The sequence below is a fragment of the Canis lupus genome, chromosome X (genome assembly GCF_003254725.2).
Source record: "Canis lupus dingo isolate Sandy chromosome X, ASM325472v2, whole genome shotgun sequence".
Taxonomy (NCBI): Eukaryota; Metazoa; Chordata; class Mammalia; order Carnivora; family Canidae; genus Canis; species Canis lupus.
In genome coordinates, this window is record NC_064281.1 from 53,613,086 (window position 1) to 53,629,238 (window position 16,153).

The window sequence follows — 16,153 nt, forward strand, 5'->3', positions numbered from 1 at the left end:
CAGCAGCACATTTTAAAATCTGTTGATTTGCTGATACTGCCTGCTGGGTGCATGCTGTTTTTCTGTAATCATCTTTTGTCCGGCTGAACAATAGAGGTGAGGGGGCTGGCCAGGCAGGTGGTACATAGCTTGACAGGACCCAGGAAGAGGACTGGAGGCTTCCACACTGCCCCCAAACAGCTGTCCCACTCCACATCTCCCTTCCTAGCTCAGGCACTCCACTGTAGCCCTCACAATGACCCCAGAGGCTGCTGAGAATCATCGGGGCCTCACCCCCAGCCAGGCTGGCTCACATACCTCCCTGCACACTTCTTTCCCTCAGAAGCTTCCAGGCTTTTGATAAATGCTGGCCAGTTCAGCCCCTGAGGAAGGCAAGCCACTCCTGGGAGGAGCCTTGTCAACATTCGACACTGTGGGAGAAGGATGGCCCAGCAAGGGAACAGGGTGGGGATAGAGGCCATAGCCCAATTCCCTGCAGAACAAAAAGAGATTTCTCTCTCCCTTGCACCAGCTGCTGAGTCCCCAGCCCTGGTTCAGTCATTTTTCAAATTGTAATAAATTAACATTTTCTGGAGCAGGAAAACCACACAGAGAGGCCAAATTGCCAAATTACCAAATTTGGGGATGGCCTCAAGCCTCTCTGGGTCTACTTCCCCCACCCCCGTTCTTGATGGGGACTGGGGAGGACAGAGCCCCAAGGAACAGCTTCTTCCATTTCAGTCACACCTTTCCCTGGGCTGGCTGGGGCCCCCTCCCCCTGTTCCTTGCACACAGTCCTGCCTGTCACCTCTTCTTTGTTGACATTCCCCCCGTCTCTCCCACCCCACAGAATGTACCGCAACCCTGTTGATTCCCATTTGGCAGGACAGCCAAAGGACCTGGGAAAGCGTAGAGAAGGAAGGGTGGAATGAGAGCACAGGCTGGGCCCAGTGATGGGACCCTGGGGCAGAAACTAGAAGTCCTGACACTCCAATTCCCCAAACTTAAAATCGATATTTTTCCCCCCACTGAATTATAAAATTGAGAGTTTAGGCAGGACAAGGAAACCTGTAGGCTTTTGGGATCATTCACTTGTCTTAGTGGGGCGGCAGCTCCCTATTCGAAGCCCTCGAGGGATGACATTCCAGAAATTAACTCTACTCTTTAGAAGTTCTCCTTTATACATAAAATTCTTCCTTGTTGAGGCACACAAGTGTTCACTTATTCGTGATGATGTGGTTGACATTTGCTGAGTGCTTATCACGTATCAAGCAGCATGTCGGGTGCTTTCCATACATCATATCATTGAATCCTCACATGATGGCTCCAGGTAGGTGTCACTGTACCTGGGTAACAAATGCAGTTTCTGGGTGACAGAAACTGAGGTTCAGAAAAGTAAAGTGACTTTCCCAAGATTGCACATTGGAAGTAGGATTTTTATCCAGGCTTATTAGTCACCAAAGTTGTGCTTTGTTCTTCCCACCTGCCCCTGTCCCCTTTCCCTGCCCCCTACCCCCACCCCTGTGTTCAGGAGGCCTGGCTGCCCATTACAGCTTTCCCACAGTGCTTCTTTCCCCTCAGATTCAGGAGCACCTGCACGCCTGAAGCAGCTTTAGTGTCGGGTCACCAAGTGAGTTTGTAGCCCTCTCAGGGTCACCCAATCCTCACGCCTAGCAGTGAGGAGCTGAACTCTTGGCCTCAGAATGGAATGAGGGTGACTGGCTTGAGCTAGAAGTAGCCACAAGGCAAGCTTTGTGGAAAGGAAGTGCCACTGCTCACACTGGAGTGGGGGTGATGCTCTAGGGCTTTGTCTCACCAGGGGATGAGCTGGACCCGAGATTGTTACAGGGGAACTATTCTCTTTGCTTTTTCCTAAGGGGAGAAGGTAAAAGTGGAGAGTCCAGCTGTGGTCTGAGTGCTGGGACCGTTGCTTCCCTCAGCTCTGAAGGGTTATGGTTTGGTAGCATGAAGTCCTTCACCCTCTGGTTCTCATCTGCCTTCTGGAACTTATCTCCGACTTCTTGTCTTTGTATACTCTATGATTCAACCAAACTCAATATCCCTCCTCCATGCCTTCACTCATGCTGTCCCCAATACCTGGAACAACGCCCACTTCTTACTTTCAGCTATGCAAATCCCACTCACCAGTCAGGGCCCAGCCTAACTGCCACTTCCTATAGGGAGCCATCATGATCCTCCTCACCATGACACTTCCCTCTTCTCTGCCCCCTAAGCTGAAAGAAACTTCCCTCCTCAGAACCCCAACACTACTGATCCTCATGGCATTGGCCACTTTCTCCCTAGAATTGTTAATTGGATATATGTGTTAGATCCCTTCTAGACTGGGAACCTTCTGAGGGAGAAGCTATGTCGGATTCATTTTTGGATTTCCTGGCCCCTTGGTTTCTAAGGTATGTGTTGACTGTCTACTTCACATCCCACACAGTAAGAACATGGCTTTGGAGTCAGAGACACTTGGGCCTAAGGCCCTGTTCTAGTTCTTCCCAGCTGGTGCCCTTGGGCAAGGTACCTTCCCACTCTGAGACTTGATTTTCCTTAGCTTTTATAGGATGAAAATAGTACTGACTACCACTCACGGTCACAGTAAATATTAAATGTGGGACTAAAAGCCTCCCCTCCCTCTTGGCACATGGTTGATATCCAATAAATGTTTGCTTGTCATTCCTCCCTTAGACCAAGTCTGATGAATGGATGAATGAACGAGGACATGAATTAATGCTGCACCTTCCAGATGGCTCTAGCCTAAGGCGCGGGGCCTTCTCTGGCCTGGCTGCCCTCTCCTCCAGCAGACCCACCCACCAGCAGACACTCACACTCCTCTGTTCTGGTCCCGGACACCCCAGGCCCATAGTTTACATGCTGAAATTCCCAGAAGCTGAGACTTCCAAACAAACCCCCCAAGTTTGGATTTATCAGCCATGCTATTAAAACAGTCATTTTCAGCTGCCTAATGTTTCCAACTTCTGCTCTAATCCAGCGGGTAAATATTTACGGAGCCTGACACCACTCCTAGGCCACTTGCTCTGCTGCCAAACATTCATTTCCCTTGCAGTTCCACTGGTTTGATATTTTTAGGAGCAGGGGAGGATGGTGGTGGTGGTGGTGGTGGTGGTGGTGTGTGTGTGTGTGTGTGTGTGTGTGTGCGTGTATGCGTATATTCCTGCCGGGTATGTGGGGGGATAGTGGCTGGTGAGAGAGGCTCAGTCTTCCTTATGGTGAGTTCCTGGGTGAGGAGAGACAGGATAAAGTACTTTCTTCTGCCCAGATGTCCCTACCAGGGGTCAGGGAGGCATGTGCCCAGACCCTTAAGTATTTGACAGACTTGGGGGCCAACCTCAATTCTGCCATTTACTAGGAGGGTGGCCCTGAGCATGTCCCTTCACCACTCTAATCTGTTTCCTCACATGTGAAATGCAGGTAAGAATCCCCAACCCCGTGTTAAGAGGATACGTGGCTAAGGGTAAGTGCCCTGAACATAGTGCTTTAGGGAGAAGATACAAAGCATACCCTCCATACCCACTGATGCCTCAGCCACACTGGACTCGTGATCATTCTCTCAGCACCTCCATACTCTTGCTCATGCTCTTCCTTCTGTCTGGAATGTCCTCAGCATAAGTCAGAACACACAGCTACCTGCTCTAAGAAGTCTTCCCTCATGGCCCTAAGAAAAACCACCATCTCTCTCTCTCTCTCTCTCTCTCACTTGCTCTCATAGACTGAACACTTATAGTGAATGAAGGCTGCTGAGTCATATTCATCTCTACAGCCTCAAAATCTAACAGAAATCTCCACAAAGTTCTCAATGAATCTTCACTGAATGTGTGAACATTTGTGCAATATTTGCGGGTTAGTTCATAGAGCAAAGTGTGGTTTTCAGCTTGAGCTTCCCAAGATGCTTTTTTATCCCCTCATGGAGGAGAACACTAGGAAGAAAGGAACCAACATGTATTGACTGTTCCATGCAGGCAGGGACCTTGTCCATTATTATTGCCACTGCACCCCAGAATTTAGAGTGGTGTCATGACATTAATGAGCCCACACTGTGTGCCAACAAGTAAATGCTTTACATGGATTAACTCGCTTACTTCTTACAACAGCTCTATAAAGTAGATGCCCCATCTTAGAGATAGGGTAACTGGAGCTCAGAGAGGTTAAGTCACCTGACCAGGGTCACACAGGTAATAAAAAGCAGAACCGTGTTTTAAACCCAAGCAGTCTGGCTCCAGAACCTGCACTCTTACTACACTATCCTACCTCCCTTAGGAAATACTCAAGGAACATTCACTGAATGAGTGAATAAGGGCCTACTGCTGCACAGCTCACACAGTTCCATGGATTATATTAGTGACTCCTCACAGCAGCCTTTCCTTGGAGGGGAGGTGCAATCATCTTCACAGCTCAGCTGAACCTCTGCATCCCAGAGATGTCATCTTCCCCAGGTCACACACTTAGGAAGAAGCAAAGTCAGGACTTGCTTTCCATTCCTCCAGCTTGTATTTGGTGCCCTCCCTGGCTATAAGCTCCAGAGTAGGACCCATGGGGTGCTTTATTCTCATTGTTTGGCACACAGAGGAGAACAAGGCTTCTGGACTCCAAGATTCCAGCACCGCAAGAGGTCAGGCTGGAAATGACCATGGATACTGTCTACCTTACACCCTACCCCTTGAGATTGAAGATTGGGTGCTGGCTATAGAGTGATAAGCACTTTTCCCAAGGCCACACAGCAGCAAAGCCAGCATACCTGAGCCCACGCAATGCCCCTGCTCTCCTCTCTCAGGTCTCTCCAGGACACCCAGGGGCCATGGCCTGGCTGGCCAGGCCACACACACACACACGTTTTCCTGGGGAATGGGCTTCTGCAAGCTGGAAGCCTAGAAGGGTGTAATGAGGAAGAAAGAGTCCAGCAGGGAGAAAATGGGTTGCTTCAGGGGAACAATACCAAGCAGATTCAGCTGCAGTGGAGCCCCTGTTATTAGTAATTGTAGTATCATTAGGATGCCTGGGAAGATGGTAGTAATGACGGTGATGATAATGTTTAGGGGAAGGGGGAGAAGGAGGAAGAGGATTGTGCATCATGGTGTGCTGTTGCCAAGCCTATCAGGCCCCTCACTTTGCCTCTCAGGCCGAGATTTGCTCAGCCCACTCCAAAAAAAGGACAGCCTGAGCAAGGCCACAGTGAATGACTATGTGTGCTGAGCCCTGATCAAGGGGGCCTGGCACAGGTGAACTGTGGAGGCTGAAATTCAGCCCTGCTCCTTACCCTGGGCCACATGCACTGCCCCGGTGCCTGGGTCACTCCCAAAAGAAGATGGCCTTTTTCTAATTGCATAGACTCTACATAGGTTAGGTAGTGGCCCTGAGAACTGCAGCACATGCATACTGGGGGTAAGGGAAGCACTGATGCTACAGCTCATCTCTTTCCTGGGCTGGGCCAGCCTCCAGACAGCTCACTTCCCTCCTCTGCCTTCTCTTGGAGCCAAACAGCCATGACCTTGAATCTGGCCCCCATTACTTACTCCCTTGTGATTTGACCTTGGGTCCATCACTTTGCTTCTCTGAGCCTTAGTTTCCTTATCTGGAGGATGGGACAGCACCGGAAGGGTGGATAAAATGGCATGGATCATAGGTTGAACAATGCCTGGCACAGAGTAGGTGATAAAAACCAAATGAACTCTCTCCCTTAGCCCTCTCCCACTTTCCATGGGTGCTAAGTCTCTGTTCTGCTTTTGTGTGGGGCCCAAACCTCTTCCAGACACCACCCCTATCACCCAGGAAGGAGGAACTGCAAAAGAAAAGTTGGTGGTAGGACTTCCAGAGATCCAGAGTACCAATGGAGGAACCTCTAGGCAGTCGCTTCTCAGCATCTGTGACCAAGATCTAAATGTCTGGGCCAGTAATGCCCTGCCTGGCTGGCTGGGAGGTTCCCACTGGGAATTTGGGAGATTGCAAGATCCCTGGGCTGTTTCCCTCCCCCTCCACTCTTCCTTCCCAAGTCTGCTGAGAGGCTGGGGTGATGGATGGGGCCCTGCCTTCCCCTCACCACTTCTTTGATGAGAAGAAAGAAAAGTCCACCTGAGTCTCAAATCAAAAACAGGTGAATTGTCTCTAAGTCAGGCTGGGCCCTCTCCAGGGTCTGCAAGAAGGTTGGGGGCTGAGGGGAGAAAGGGAGAATGTGATAAATCACACTGTCAGGTAGAGGTGCTACCCTCTAGTTGTGGTAGGGACCACCGTCGGCCCCAGATCTGCCTTATTTGCAAGGGTGAGTGTGTGCCCATCACAAGAGGTGGGAGCAGGCAACCATCCCTATCCACTCCCACCTCAAACCCCGGCCCCAGCTCTGCCATGTGCACACCACCTCCCTTCACTTTAGCTACCCACTGCATGTCCTTGCCCAAGTCCCCAGAGCCCCTGAATGCCCACGTCTGGGAGGCAGGAGCCTTGGGGCCCAGCCTCAGGTAGCTACCACCTGCCTGCATGTACCTGGGCGAGTCTTTGCCCCTCTTTGGACCTTGGCTTCTTTATTTATATACCACAGGCGGGAGTTAGATTCTTCTGAAAGCTGAGACCTAGAAGGCAGGCCATGGGTTTGGGTTTGTATCTCAGGGGTCAAGCTCAGGGGGTGGCGGTGGGGGGTTTGGGGAGTGGCTTCTATATGGGGCCCATAATTAATGTTTGACTTACATTTGCCCCAAGCCTTTTCCAGCACCGACATTCTACAATTATCTGCCCCAAGAGCTACGGAGGCACCCTCCAAGTCAGTGAGCAAATATGCCAGACACATTCCTCAGCACGCTGACATTATGGCCCACATCCAACCCGGGCCCTCTCCCAGGGCAACCCCCATATGCTGGCCAGGCCCTGTTCATCACACCAAGGATCCCTAGCATTCTAAAGGGGATTGGTGGGGACAAATCTGGGAAGGCGGATGGATCTGGAAGAAGCAGTGCTGGGGCCTCCTGGGATTGAGAGTCACTGCTGGAAAATTTAAAAATAAATAAATAAATAAACACAAGCTGGGAGCATCCTAAGAGATCCAGCATGCATTATGTTCTGGGAGGCAAACTGAAGCCCAGGGAGCAAACGGGAAAGGCCACACAGCCAGTCAGGGCCAGACCTGAGACCAGGCCCTGTCTCTGGATTCTGAATCCCCACCTTCACACACACACACACACACACCCCACACCCCCCCACACCCCCACACCCCCCACACCCCCCCCTCTCCACTCCCAGAGGCTGCATTTGCTAAGTGAACTTAAGAGTGTTTCTGACCCAGAGCCTCCTCCACTCCCAGATTCCAGCAGCAACTGACATCCGGCACTGACTGACTCCCTGTCTCAGCCCCTGAGTGCCAGGGCAGGGGCCAAGGCCCCCTCCACTCATCCAGCCTGAGAGGCCCCGGGATGCAGGGGAAGAAAGGACAGGGGAGAAGAAACAAAGAGAAAGGAGAGGGGAAGCCAGTCTCCAGAAGAGGCCATCGGAGCCAGGGCTATGTGAGAAGCCAGACGTCAGGCCTGGCAAGGAATGGAGGGTGAGCAGGTAGGAGAGAGACACTCCAAAAGGAGGAAAGCTGAAGAAGGACAAGGAAACCCGGTCTGCAGAGGGGCAGAGAAGAGGGCTGTGGCCAAGGGGTCTCCCCTCCTGGCGTTTCATGGAGCTCCCCCAAGGGGAGTGGGGGCCAATTGAAATGAAACACCTCGTCACTGGTCCCAGGGATGTGACCCTAAGCATAAGAGGATTAGGGAGACTTCCAAGAGGAAATGGGAGGGTGCCAGGAGTGGGGGAGCCCCGACACGCACTCCAGCTGCCCCCACCCCAAGCCCAAAGAAAGCAGGCCTCTGAGCCCACCATAGCCATGGAGCGCCAGTGCCCCCTTGTGGTCACGGTGCTCGCCTCACCTGGTGGCCTGGACAGTCTGGAAAACCGGGCGGGAGGGGGCACCAGATTGGACTCAGGGCTCATGAAGGAGACAGGTGCGACCGAGAAGCCAGGCGATGTGGCAGCGACTTTGCTGGAGACCTCCAAGACCTCCGAGCCTTGGGAGAGACCAAACTGCGAGCCTGAGGCCTCTATTGTTTCCAAGGGAGCTCATAAGGGGTAGGCGTGACACACTAAGGCAGGAAAAAATCAGGGCCTGCTCAGGGTTCAGAGTGCTCCCCTCCCATCCCGGTGGTACAGTTTTAGTCCCTGCCATCCTGGTCTCTGCCTCTCGTCTGGGCTCCTGGGTGCCTCCCACCTCACTCCCAAGGGCCTCCTACATCTCTAGGGCAGGGAACGTGTGTGTAGGAGGTGATCTTGTCACAGTGAAGGGTGGGGACACAAGCAGGGCCACCCCAAAGAGGGCAACACACAGCTGACCCCAGAGGTCTGGCAGGGAGCTCAGCTGGAAAAGGCAGTCCACCTGGAAGATTCGGGAACCTGAGGTTAGGCCTTGCTTCCACCGCTGTCTTGCTGTACAATTTTGAGTACATCCTTGCTCTCTCGGGGCTTCAGGCTTCCCATCTGGAACCCAAGGGTCTTGACCTTGGTGATTTCTAAGAGCCTATCCAGCCTATCCAGTAACACTCTGCAATGTTATGATTCTTAAAGATGGAGCTTGAGGAGGAAACTAGTCTGATGCTAGGCAGAGTTAGTACTGTGTTATGATTTTGAAAGGCAGTTTGCACATACAACCATGAGGACATCTTACCTAGCCCTCAGCCTGAATTCTTCCAGTGCCCTCAGCAATGCTTCTGCCCCAGATCTGCTAAGAGAGACCTGTGGGGCCTGGTCAGGCTTGCTCAAAGGCACTGGGGTACCTTCTCTCAAACAAGGGGCCAGGGGCAAGAGGCCAGCCTTTTGTCAGTCCATGTAGTACTCTTCATCTGTCCATTCCAAGCCCATAGCCCCAGGATGGATGGAAAGTGCAAGGTCAGCAAGATTTCATCAGTGAGCCCAGCCCAAGGCAGGAGCCTTAGCCTGGAAATGGAGAAACCTGAGCCTGGCTCAGCTCCCCTGGAGAGAAGGGGAGGGAATGGAGGGAGTACAGGGAGGTGAAGGGCACCTCAAGGAGGCCAGCTGGCTCAGGAAGGGGAGCCCTCACCCAGCCCGGTGTGTGACAGCCATGAGAGAGAACGAAGCCCTGGAGGGGGTGAGGGAGACAAGGTCACCCATTTAGAGAAAAGAATCATAAAGGAGGCTGGGCAAGTGTCTTTGGTTTTAGAGTTGGTTTGGTGCTTGAGCCTGTCTGCTAATCTCTCTGTGCCTCAGTTTCCTTATCTATAAAATGGAAACATAAGTACTCACCTTGGAGGGCTGTTGTGAAAATTCCGTGAGTTACTACTGGTAAAAAGCTCTTACAATATTCCCGGGCAGTGTGTGTGTGTGTGTGCGTGTGTGTGTGTTTCTTTCTCCTTATTTTTATTTTTAATCCTCAGGAAAATCCTGTCCCAGAGCACACCAGACCAAGAAATCCTGGAATGTTCTAGCTGGCAAGAAACTTACACTCTGAGGGTAAAAGGAGTTGATCAGGTTGAAATTTCAGTCCTGGCCCTCCTGCTACACATCGCGAAACAAAAGAGTACATTTCAGCACAGAGGAGGAAAGTTACTTGGCTAATATCACACAGCAAACCATGGCTCAGCTGAGATTTCGTCACTGCCAGGCCCAAGCCTCACTTTTTGTCCTCCCCCTGATGGGTATCCTCTGGTGCCCAGGCTTGCCAGACCTAGTCCTGACTCTTCATAAAAGATGAACTCTTGACAGGTGTTTGAATGGGAGGACCACGGTCCTGAGACCTGAGATGAGGAGACGTGCCTTTGGTTTGTTGGAGGTCCTGTCCAGCACTCAGTTTGCCTCCTCACTCCTGCCTGCATCCTCTGGAGCCAGAGATTTTTCTAGCTGTAAGGAATCTCATAGATCACTTTGTCCCCCAGCTTCCCCTTCCATCTGCCATCTGCCATCACCAGCCTCCAACTCTGTACCCTGCCCCCTCCAAGCCAACCTTCCCAGACTCTGCTTTGCCCTGTAGGTATTTAACCCCAAATATCCTAGACCTTCTCTGGCCTCTCATCCGTCCCAGTTTTGCTGGGGGCTGGCCATGTCTGGTCGAAAAGCTTGCTTAGGCTGGTGATTGACACGGAACAACACAGGCGGGGAAACAGAGGCATCAGTCCTGTGTAGCTTGGCAGCCCTGGCCCTCCTGCTTTGCCACAGCTCTCCAGGCCGACAGCCCCACCAGATGTTCTTTACCCAATCCCTGCTTAGAGTAGCCAACCCTGGAGAGGAGAGAGGGTGGGGGTCAGGACTCAGGCCCCTGGGACAGGAGAGGAGGCCACCACTGGCAAGGCCTGAGGAGCTGGAGGCACCCTCCCATCCTTCCAGGGCTGCCCCCTCCCTCCCTGCAGCCCAACTCGGGCTGGGCTATTCCCTAGTGCCAAGGCCCGACCTGTTTCCAATGATTCACGTCTGTGCATTCCCGCCTCGCCCCTGGGAGCCAGCTCTGCACTCTTAATAGATCTTATGGTTAAGAAGTTTTTTCCTGCTACTCAGCGTTAGTGCTCAAAGTACAGTTACACTCTGAAAATTGACCATAAAATGACACCATGGGGTCTACATTTATCCTCCAGCCACAATTCCAGACCAGCTCGGTTCAGCTTTCAGGTTGAAAAATGGCTTTGAGGGGCTTCAAAGTCCACCCAAGTCCTAAATCTGCCTCAGTGCTTTCCCCCTCAGTGGCGCCTCCCTCCCCCAGGCTGGGGGAGAAGCAGGCCCTCGCACTGCTGAGGTGGCAAGCCAGGCCAGCTCAGCGCAGCCCACTTCCTGCCAGAGCCCCCCTTACAGGGGGGACCACTGTAAGAGCATGAGGGGCTAGGCCTGGCTGGAGGCAGAGATGGGCCCAGCCTGCCCAGGCTTAGAGGCTGCTGGTGGGCCTCCATGCTGTGAGGAATGCTCCAGTGAGTCCTCTTGCCCTGCCCTCAGGCAGGAATAGGGATAAGGCTGGAGAGGGAGCCTCCACAGCCCAGAATGCTCCTCAGCCCAGAATTCTCTGCAAGGGCCTCTGGAAGACAGGGTGGGAAAGGGGAGGAATACTGGAGGTCGCTAGAGGCCCTCCTGCCCATTCCTCGGCCTCTAGGCAAGGGCAGCCCTCCATTCCATAACTGCCGCTCCGCAAGATTGACCAGTCCTCACGTCTTGGGTGTGCCACCCCCTCAATGGTGTGGCCAGGGGGAGGGTTGGGGAGACCAGTCAGTTCAGGACCAAGTAAGGGCTGGACTCAGCCTCACTATGGGATGCAGGTCACCCCTGTTACAAGACAGGATAAAGAGGCCCCTGGCAGTATGGATGCGGGAGCTACAGGCTTTAGGACCGAGCACAGGGGGCTGCTCCTTGGGCCTTTGGCTGTCTAAGCTGACACTCAGGCCGGCTACCTGCAGGAGGACCCTCTGTAGCGTTTCCCTTCTAACAAGCTTGGTTATCTGGTTCCCAAGCCCACAGCAAATTAGAAGCAGTAAATCAAAAGGAGGGAGGGCAAAGGGGCTGCTGGAAGCAGGCACACTAAAAGTGTCAAGAAGTGAGAGCTGATGGCCTGACAGCAGGGGAGTAGGCAGCAAAACTAGTAAAATCCCAAACAACCCCAACCAGGTACAAGAGCTCAAAGATCGCAAACAAACTGGGGGCCATTTCATGCAGGGGAAACAGGCCTGAGGAGATCACAATGGCCCAGTGCTAATAATGATGGGGGGTTAATGATGATGTCCCCAAAACTTGAGAAAGAGCTTGATTATGCTCTGTTGAAGGAGTCAGGGAAGACAGGGAATCCATTTCCTAAATGCTTTCATGGAAATGAGTCGTTTTTGTTTTTGTCTTTGTTTTTGTTTTTGTTTTTGTTGTTGCTTTTAAGTGCACACTTACAGGAATAAAAAACCTCATCTCCCAGGCAAATCCTAAAGCCCAGTGTGCCTAGTTGCTCAAGCCCTGCAGAGCTGAAGTCACCGGGTTCCCCATCCCACCAGGAACTGGTGTACTGGGGACATGGCTGTTTCCCTGTGAGCCAGTCCTCAATCCAACAATGGCTCGACCACTTACTGCCCATGGGACCCTCAGCAAGTCACTTGCCTCCTCCAAACCTCAGCTGCTTCATCTGTAAAATGCTGATAATAATGCCTGCCTTGCAGAGCTGTGAGGATTAAACCGGAGAAACCAAAGCTCCCCATGTCCAACCCCCTGTGCATAGTTGGGACTCATTCGGTATTCCCTCCTCCTTTGAGAATGTCTCCTGCCAGAAGGCTGAAAACCATGGCTCAGCCCAAGGAGGGACCCCTGCTCTCAGCGCTGTTGGTGGGGACAACAGATCTCAGAGGTGATGGCTGGCTCTGGCTAGGGCTGGCGGATGCCAAGAGGTGCAGGGACGAGGAGGAGCTGGGGCCAAGGGCTAGGGGCCAAGGGGCCCCCTTTGCTTCTTCCTCTTCTGTTCATTTCCATAGCTTTCCCCTTTAAGACCGGCTCCCTAGCCCTTTGTGATACCAGTCAAGGGCAACTGGTACTTGAGCCAGGAATGGTGAGTAGGGGCCCACCTCCTGGGGATCGGGTGCCAACACATGTCACGGGAAAAGCACCTGTGGCACAAACTAGACCTGCCCAGTGGACATGGACCAGACATAACCAGTATCTGTAGGCAGGCAGGTACTCCTGGCTCTTGCTGGCCTGGCCACTTGTATTCTAGGGACACATGGGACAGGGTCCCTCTGCTCAGACCCAGCTTCAGACTTTTCCCCTTTGTCTTTGAAGAATGCCCTCCTGTTCCATGCCACTTGGGTGAGACACCAAAAGACAGGAAGGCTACTGCTTGGGGACCATGAGGGGATGGGAGATGACTGGATCTGTCACCTCCAGGAGACAAAAGCAACATAGGACAGGTTCTGAAATGGCTTGAAGCCAAACTAGCCTGGTTCCAAAACCAGGCACATGCCATATTTTGAATCTCAGTTCTCCCAAAGAGCATGGGCTGTGATGAAAGGCACACCCGGGTTCACATCCCAACTTTACCTTCTCTTCTGTGACTCTGGGCAGGTTGCTTCTCCTTCATGAGCTTCAGCTTCCTCTTCTACTTCGTGGAATTTGTTGAAAAGACTGTGTGAATACAAGAATATGCATGGATGTCTAGCACAGAGTACAAATGCAATAAATAGTATATGTCTGCATGGCAGCCACCACTGAGTATGACACGTGAACTGGCAACACTATGAGCCAGGCATTGTTATTCGTATCCTCGTCTTACAGATTTAGACACTGAGCTTCTGAGGCATAAGTGACTTTCCCTATGTCCCAGCAGTAGGGCCAGGATTCAAACCCAGGCATCACGACTCCATAGCTCTTACCAACTATATCATAGTGCAGATTAATTAGGCAAACGGGTGCAAAAGTACTTGTGACCCCTAGACTGCCATATTAATGTGAGGGGTGGCTATTACTATTTATGAATCCTGTTAGAAGCTAGTCCCTTTAGGGACACTCTGGATGCGAGGCTGCTGAGTGAGAGACCCCCAGGTCCAGCTGGCAGGCTGGCCCTCCCTACCAGGCCCCCTGGCTTGCTGGGTTTCCACCAACCCACATTCTTGTTGGCCTGGACCTTTTGTGTGTGGAATTCCTCAACTGGCATCCACCCTCTGGGACCTGAGCCTGCAGAAGGTGGCTCAGTGTCCTGCAGCTGCCAGGAAGGGACACATCAAAGGCGCAGTGCATGAGTGAGGCAGCTCCCTGCTTTGTTTTACAGCTTGTGGTTTTGTGGTACACACGCAAGCAGACACGCACTCAAGGAAGAGGAGACAGGGACTTTGGCAAGCAGGCGAACCAAGGAGCTGATGGGCTAGGGAGGAGTAGTGGGGGAGGGGGTGTGACAGGAAAATGTGCAAAAGCCTGAGGGGAGGAAGGAGGGAAGACAGAGATGATGTTGGTGTGGGTGGCTGGCAGCATGTTACCTGTGTTACACTGCTTCTGGAGGGAGGCCCTGACAGGACGTCAAGCTGCCCGAAGGCTATGTGCTTCTACCTAGCATCACTAGGTGCTTCTTTCACTCATTCATTCATGTGTGCGTTCATACATTCATCCAACAACTAACTATTCATTGAACCACCAAGTGTGGAAGAGTTGTTTAGAGAGTCAGACTGCCTTTGTCAAATCCTGGCTGTACTTTTTATTGGCTGTGTGACCTGGGGTGAGTTACTCAACCCCTGGTACCTCAGTGTCGACATTTGTAAAATGGGTATAATAATAGTACTTACCTCAGAGGGTGGTTGTGAGGATTCAATAAATTATTACATGTAAAGTTCTTAGGACAATGCCTGGCATATAATAAGTGCTCAATAAACATTTGTTGCCTGTGTGTGCATACCTGAGTATGTGCATGCACAAATGCACATGCCCACACACATACATACACATACACACATACACAGATTACATGGCGGGCCTTGTGTTGGATGCTAGGAACACAGACATAGGACATGTACAGTCCCTGCCCTCATGGAACTGACGCTCGGTCACCTGACCCTGGAGGCTTTGCTGCCAGTTCTACAATCCTCCCAAATAGTGGAGCCCATATTTCAGCCTCTGTTCCTATCTGCTATGCTTTCCTCAGTGGGTATGGGCTATGTACTCTGGAGACCTTTCTCCATGATCCTAAAAGGCACCAGCCCATAAGCTTGGCAGATGATGTGACAAGCAGGGACTTTGTCACTAGCTGACTTCTAGAATGTTTCTTGGTGGCTGGAATGATGGAAGAAGTTAGAGTTCCCCAAGGAAGGGGACCAGGAAAGAAAATCTATCAAATCCTCTTTCTTCCCTCCACCCCAACTTTGACATTCCTGAGCTCCCAGGATTAGCCCACACTCATAGGCATGCCTTCACTATCTCCACATATACCTATGCATAGATAAACATATGGACATGTGCATATAGACATGAATTTTCATTAATACAAATAGAGACTGAGAATAAAAGGTTCATGTGAAACAAAAGGATGGGAAGGGGCACAGGGCTGAGCTGGGGCCTGTACTGGGGCAGGGTGATGGGATCCTGCAGGCTTGGCCTTCAGGACCCAGAGAACCTGGCTACTCTGAGGTGGCCACAGTCCTAACAGAGGCGCGGCCCACAGAATATCTTGTATATGAGTGTGTCTCAGAAAGCAAGAGTGCCTAGGAAGGGTCAGAGACATTATGATAAAAGAAGATTTGAGGTCCTATAAACATGGAAAATGCCAAGTTAAGCCAACGTAAGTAGTTCTTTGTTTTACTGCAGGACTTCTCAGAACCTTCAGGAAGCTATGATACAAGCAAATTGCTGATGGGGTGTGTGTTGTGTGTGTCAGTCTATTGTGTTTCCCAAAGAAATTAGACTTCAAGGAACTTTTTCCATAGAATGTTTCACAGTAAGTGATTCCTGTGGGGAATGCAGGCTTGAGTTTTTCTTCAGATCCTGGGCTCAGCTTTCTTCCATTTCCCTCATATACTAGAATCTTCTTGCCTAGTTTCCTTAGTTTCCAAGCAGAGAGTTGAGACTCTGCACTCAATCTCTTGCCTACCTCAGCAGTCTACTCTCTGCCCACCCCTAGCCTCCATGCCTACCCTATGCTTTCCAGATTCATCAGTGAAGGATGGGAGGGCGGCCACCCAATCCCTCTGTAGACCTCTCTGCTGAGGCCAAGCTGAGAGGCAGGGCCTCCCTTCGGAGTTCCTCAATAACAGAAGCCTGACAGTGAAGTGGACCAGCTGAGGTGCTGGCAAAGGGTCTACCCAGTGCCTGTGGGCCTGTGCTGTTCCACATGGAAGTGTTCCTGCACACTACCAGGCTCAACTCACTAGGGCAGCACCAGGCCCAGGAGAACGAGGGGAGAGGGTGGTGCAAATCAGTGAGCAGCCAAATTAGAGCGTTCCCTCAGCCAGCGAGCTGTTCCAGCTGCTCAGCTGAGGCCTGGGGATTTGAAAGTGGGAAGTCTCTACCCTAAAGCAGCCATTGCCTCCTGTCCCTTAAGGTGGCTTGACAGAAGTGTGGTTGTCAAATTTCACAAATAAAAATCCAGGACACCCAATTATAATTTCAGTTTCAGATACACAACACTTTGTTAAAAATTGAATACAAGTATGGGTAGTTGGGCCATATACTAAAAACATATATTCAT

At 51.7% G+C, this 16,153-nt stretch overlaps 1 long non-coding RNA gene across 1 annotated transcript; it reads left to right on the top strand.

Moving 5' to 3' along the window:
* Positions 1-8,324: 8,324 nt before the first annotated feature.
* Positions 8,325-9,736, top strand: LOC112671934 (uncharacterized). Its single transcript, XR_003143934.2, has 2 exons — positions 8,325-8,420; positions 9,414-9,736. It is a non-coding gene; the product is annotated as an uncharacterized LOC112671934 (long non-coding RNA).
* Positions 9,737-16,153: the final 6,417 nt, after the last annotated feature.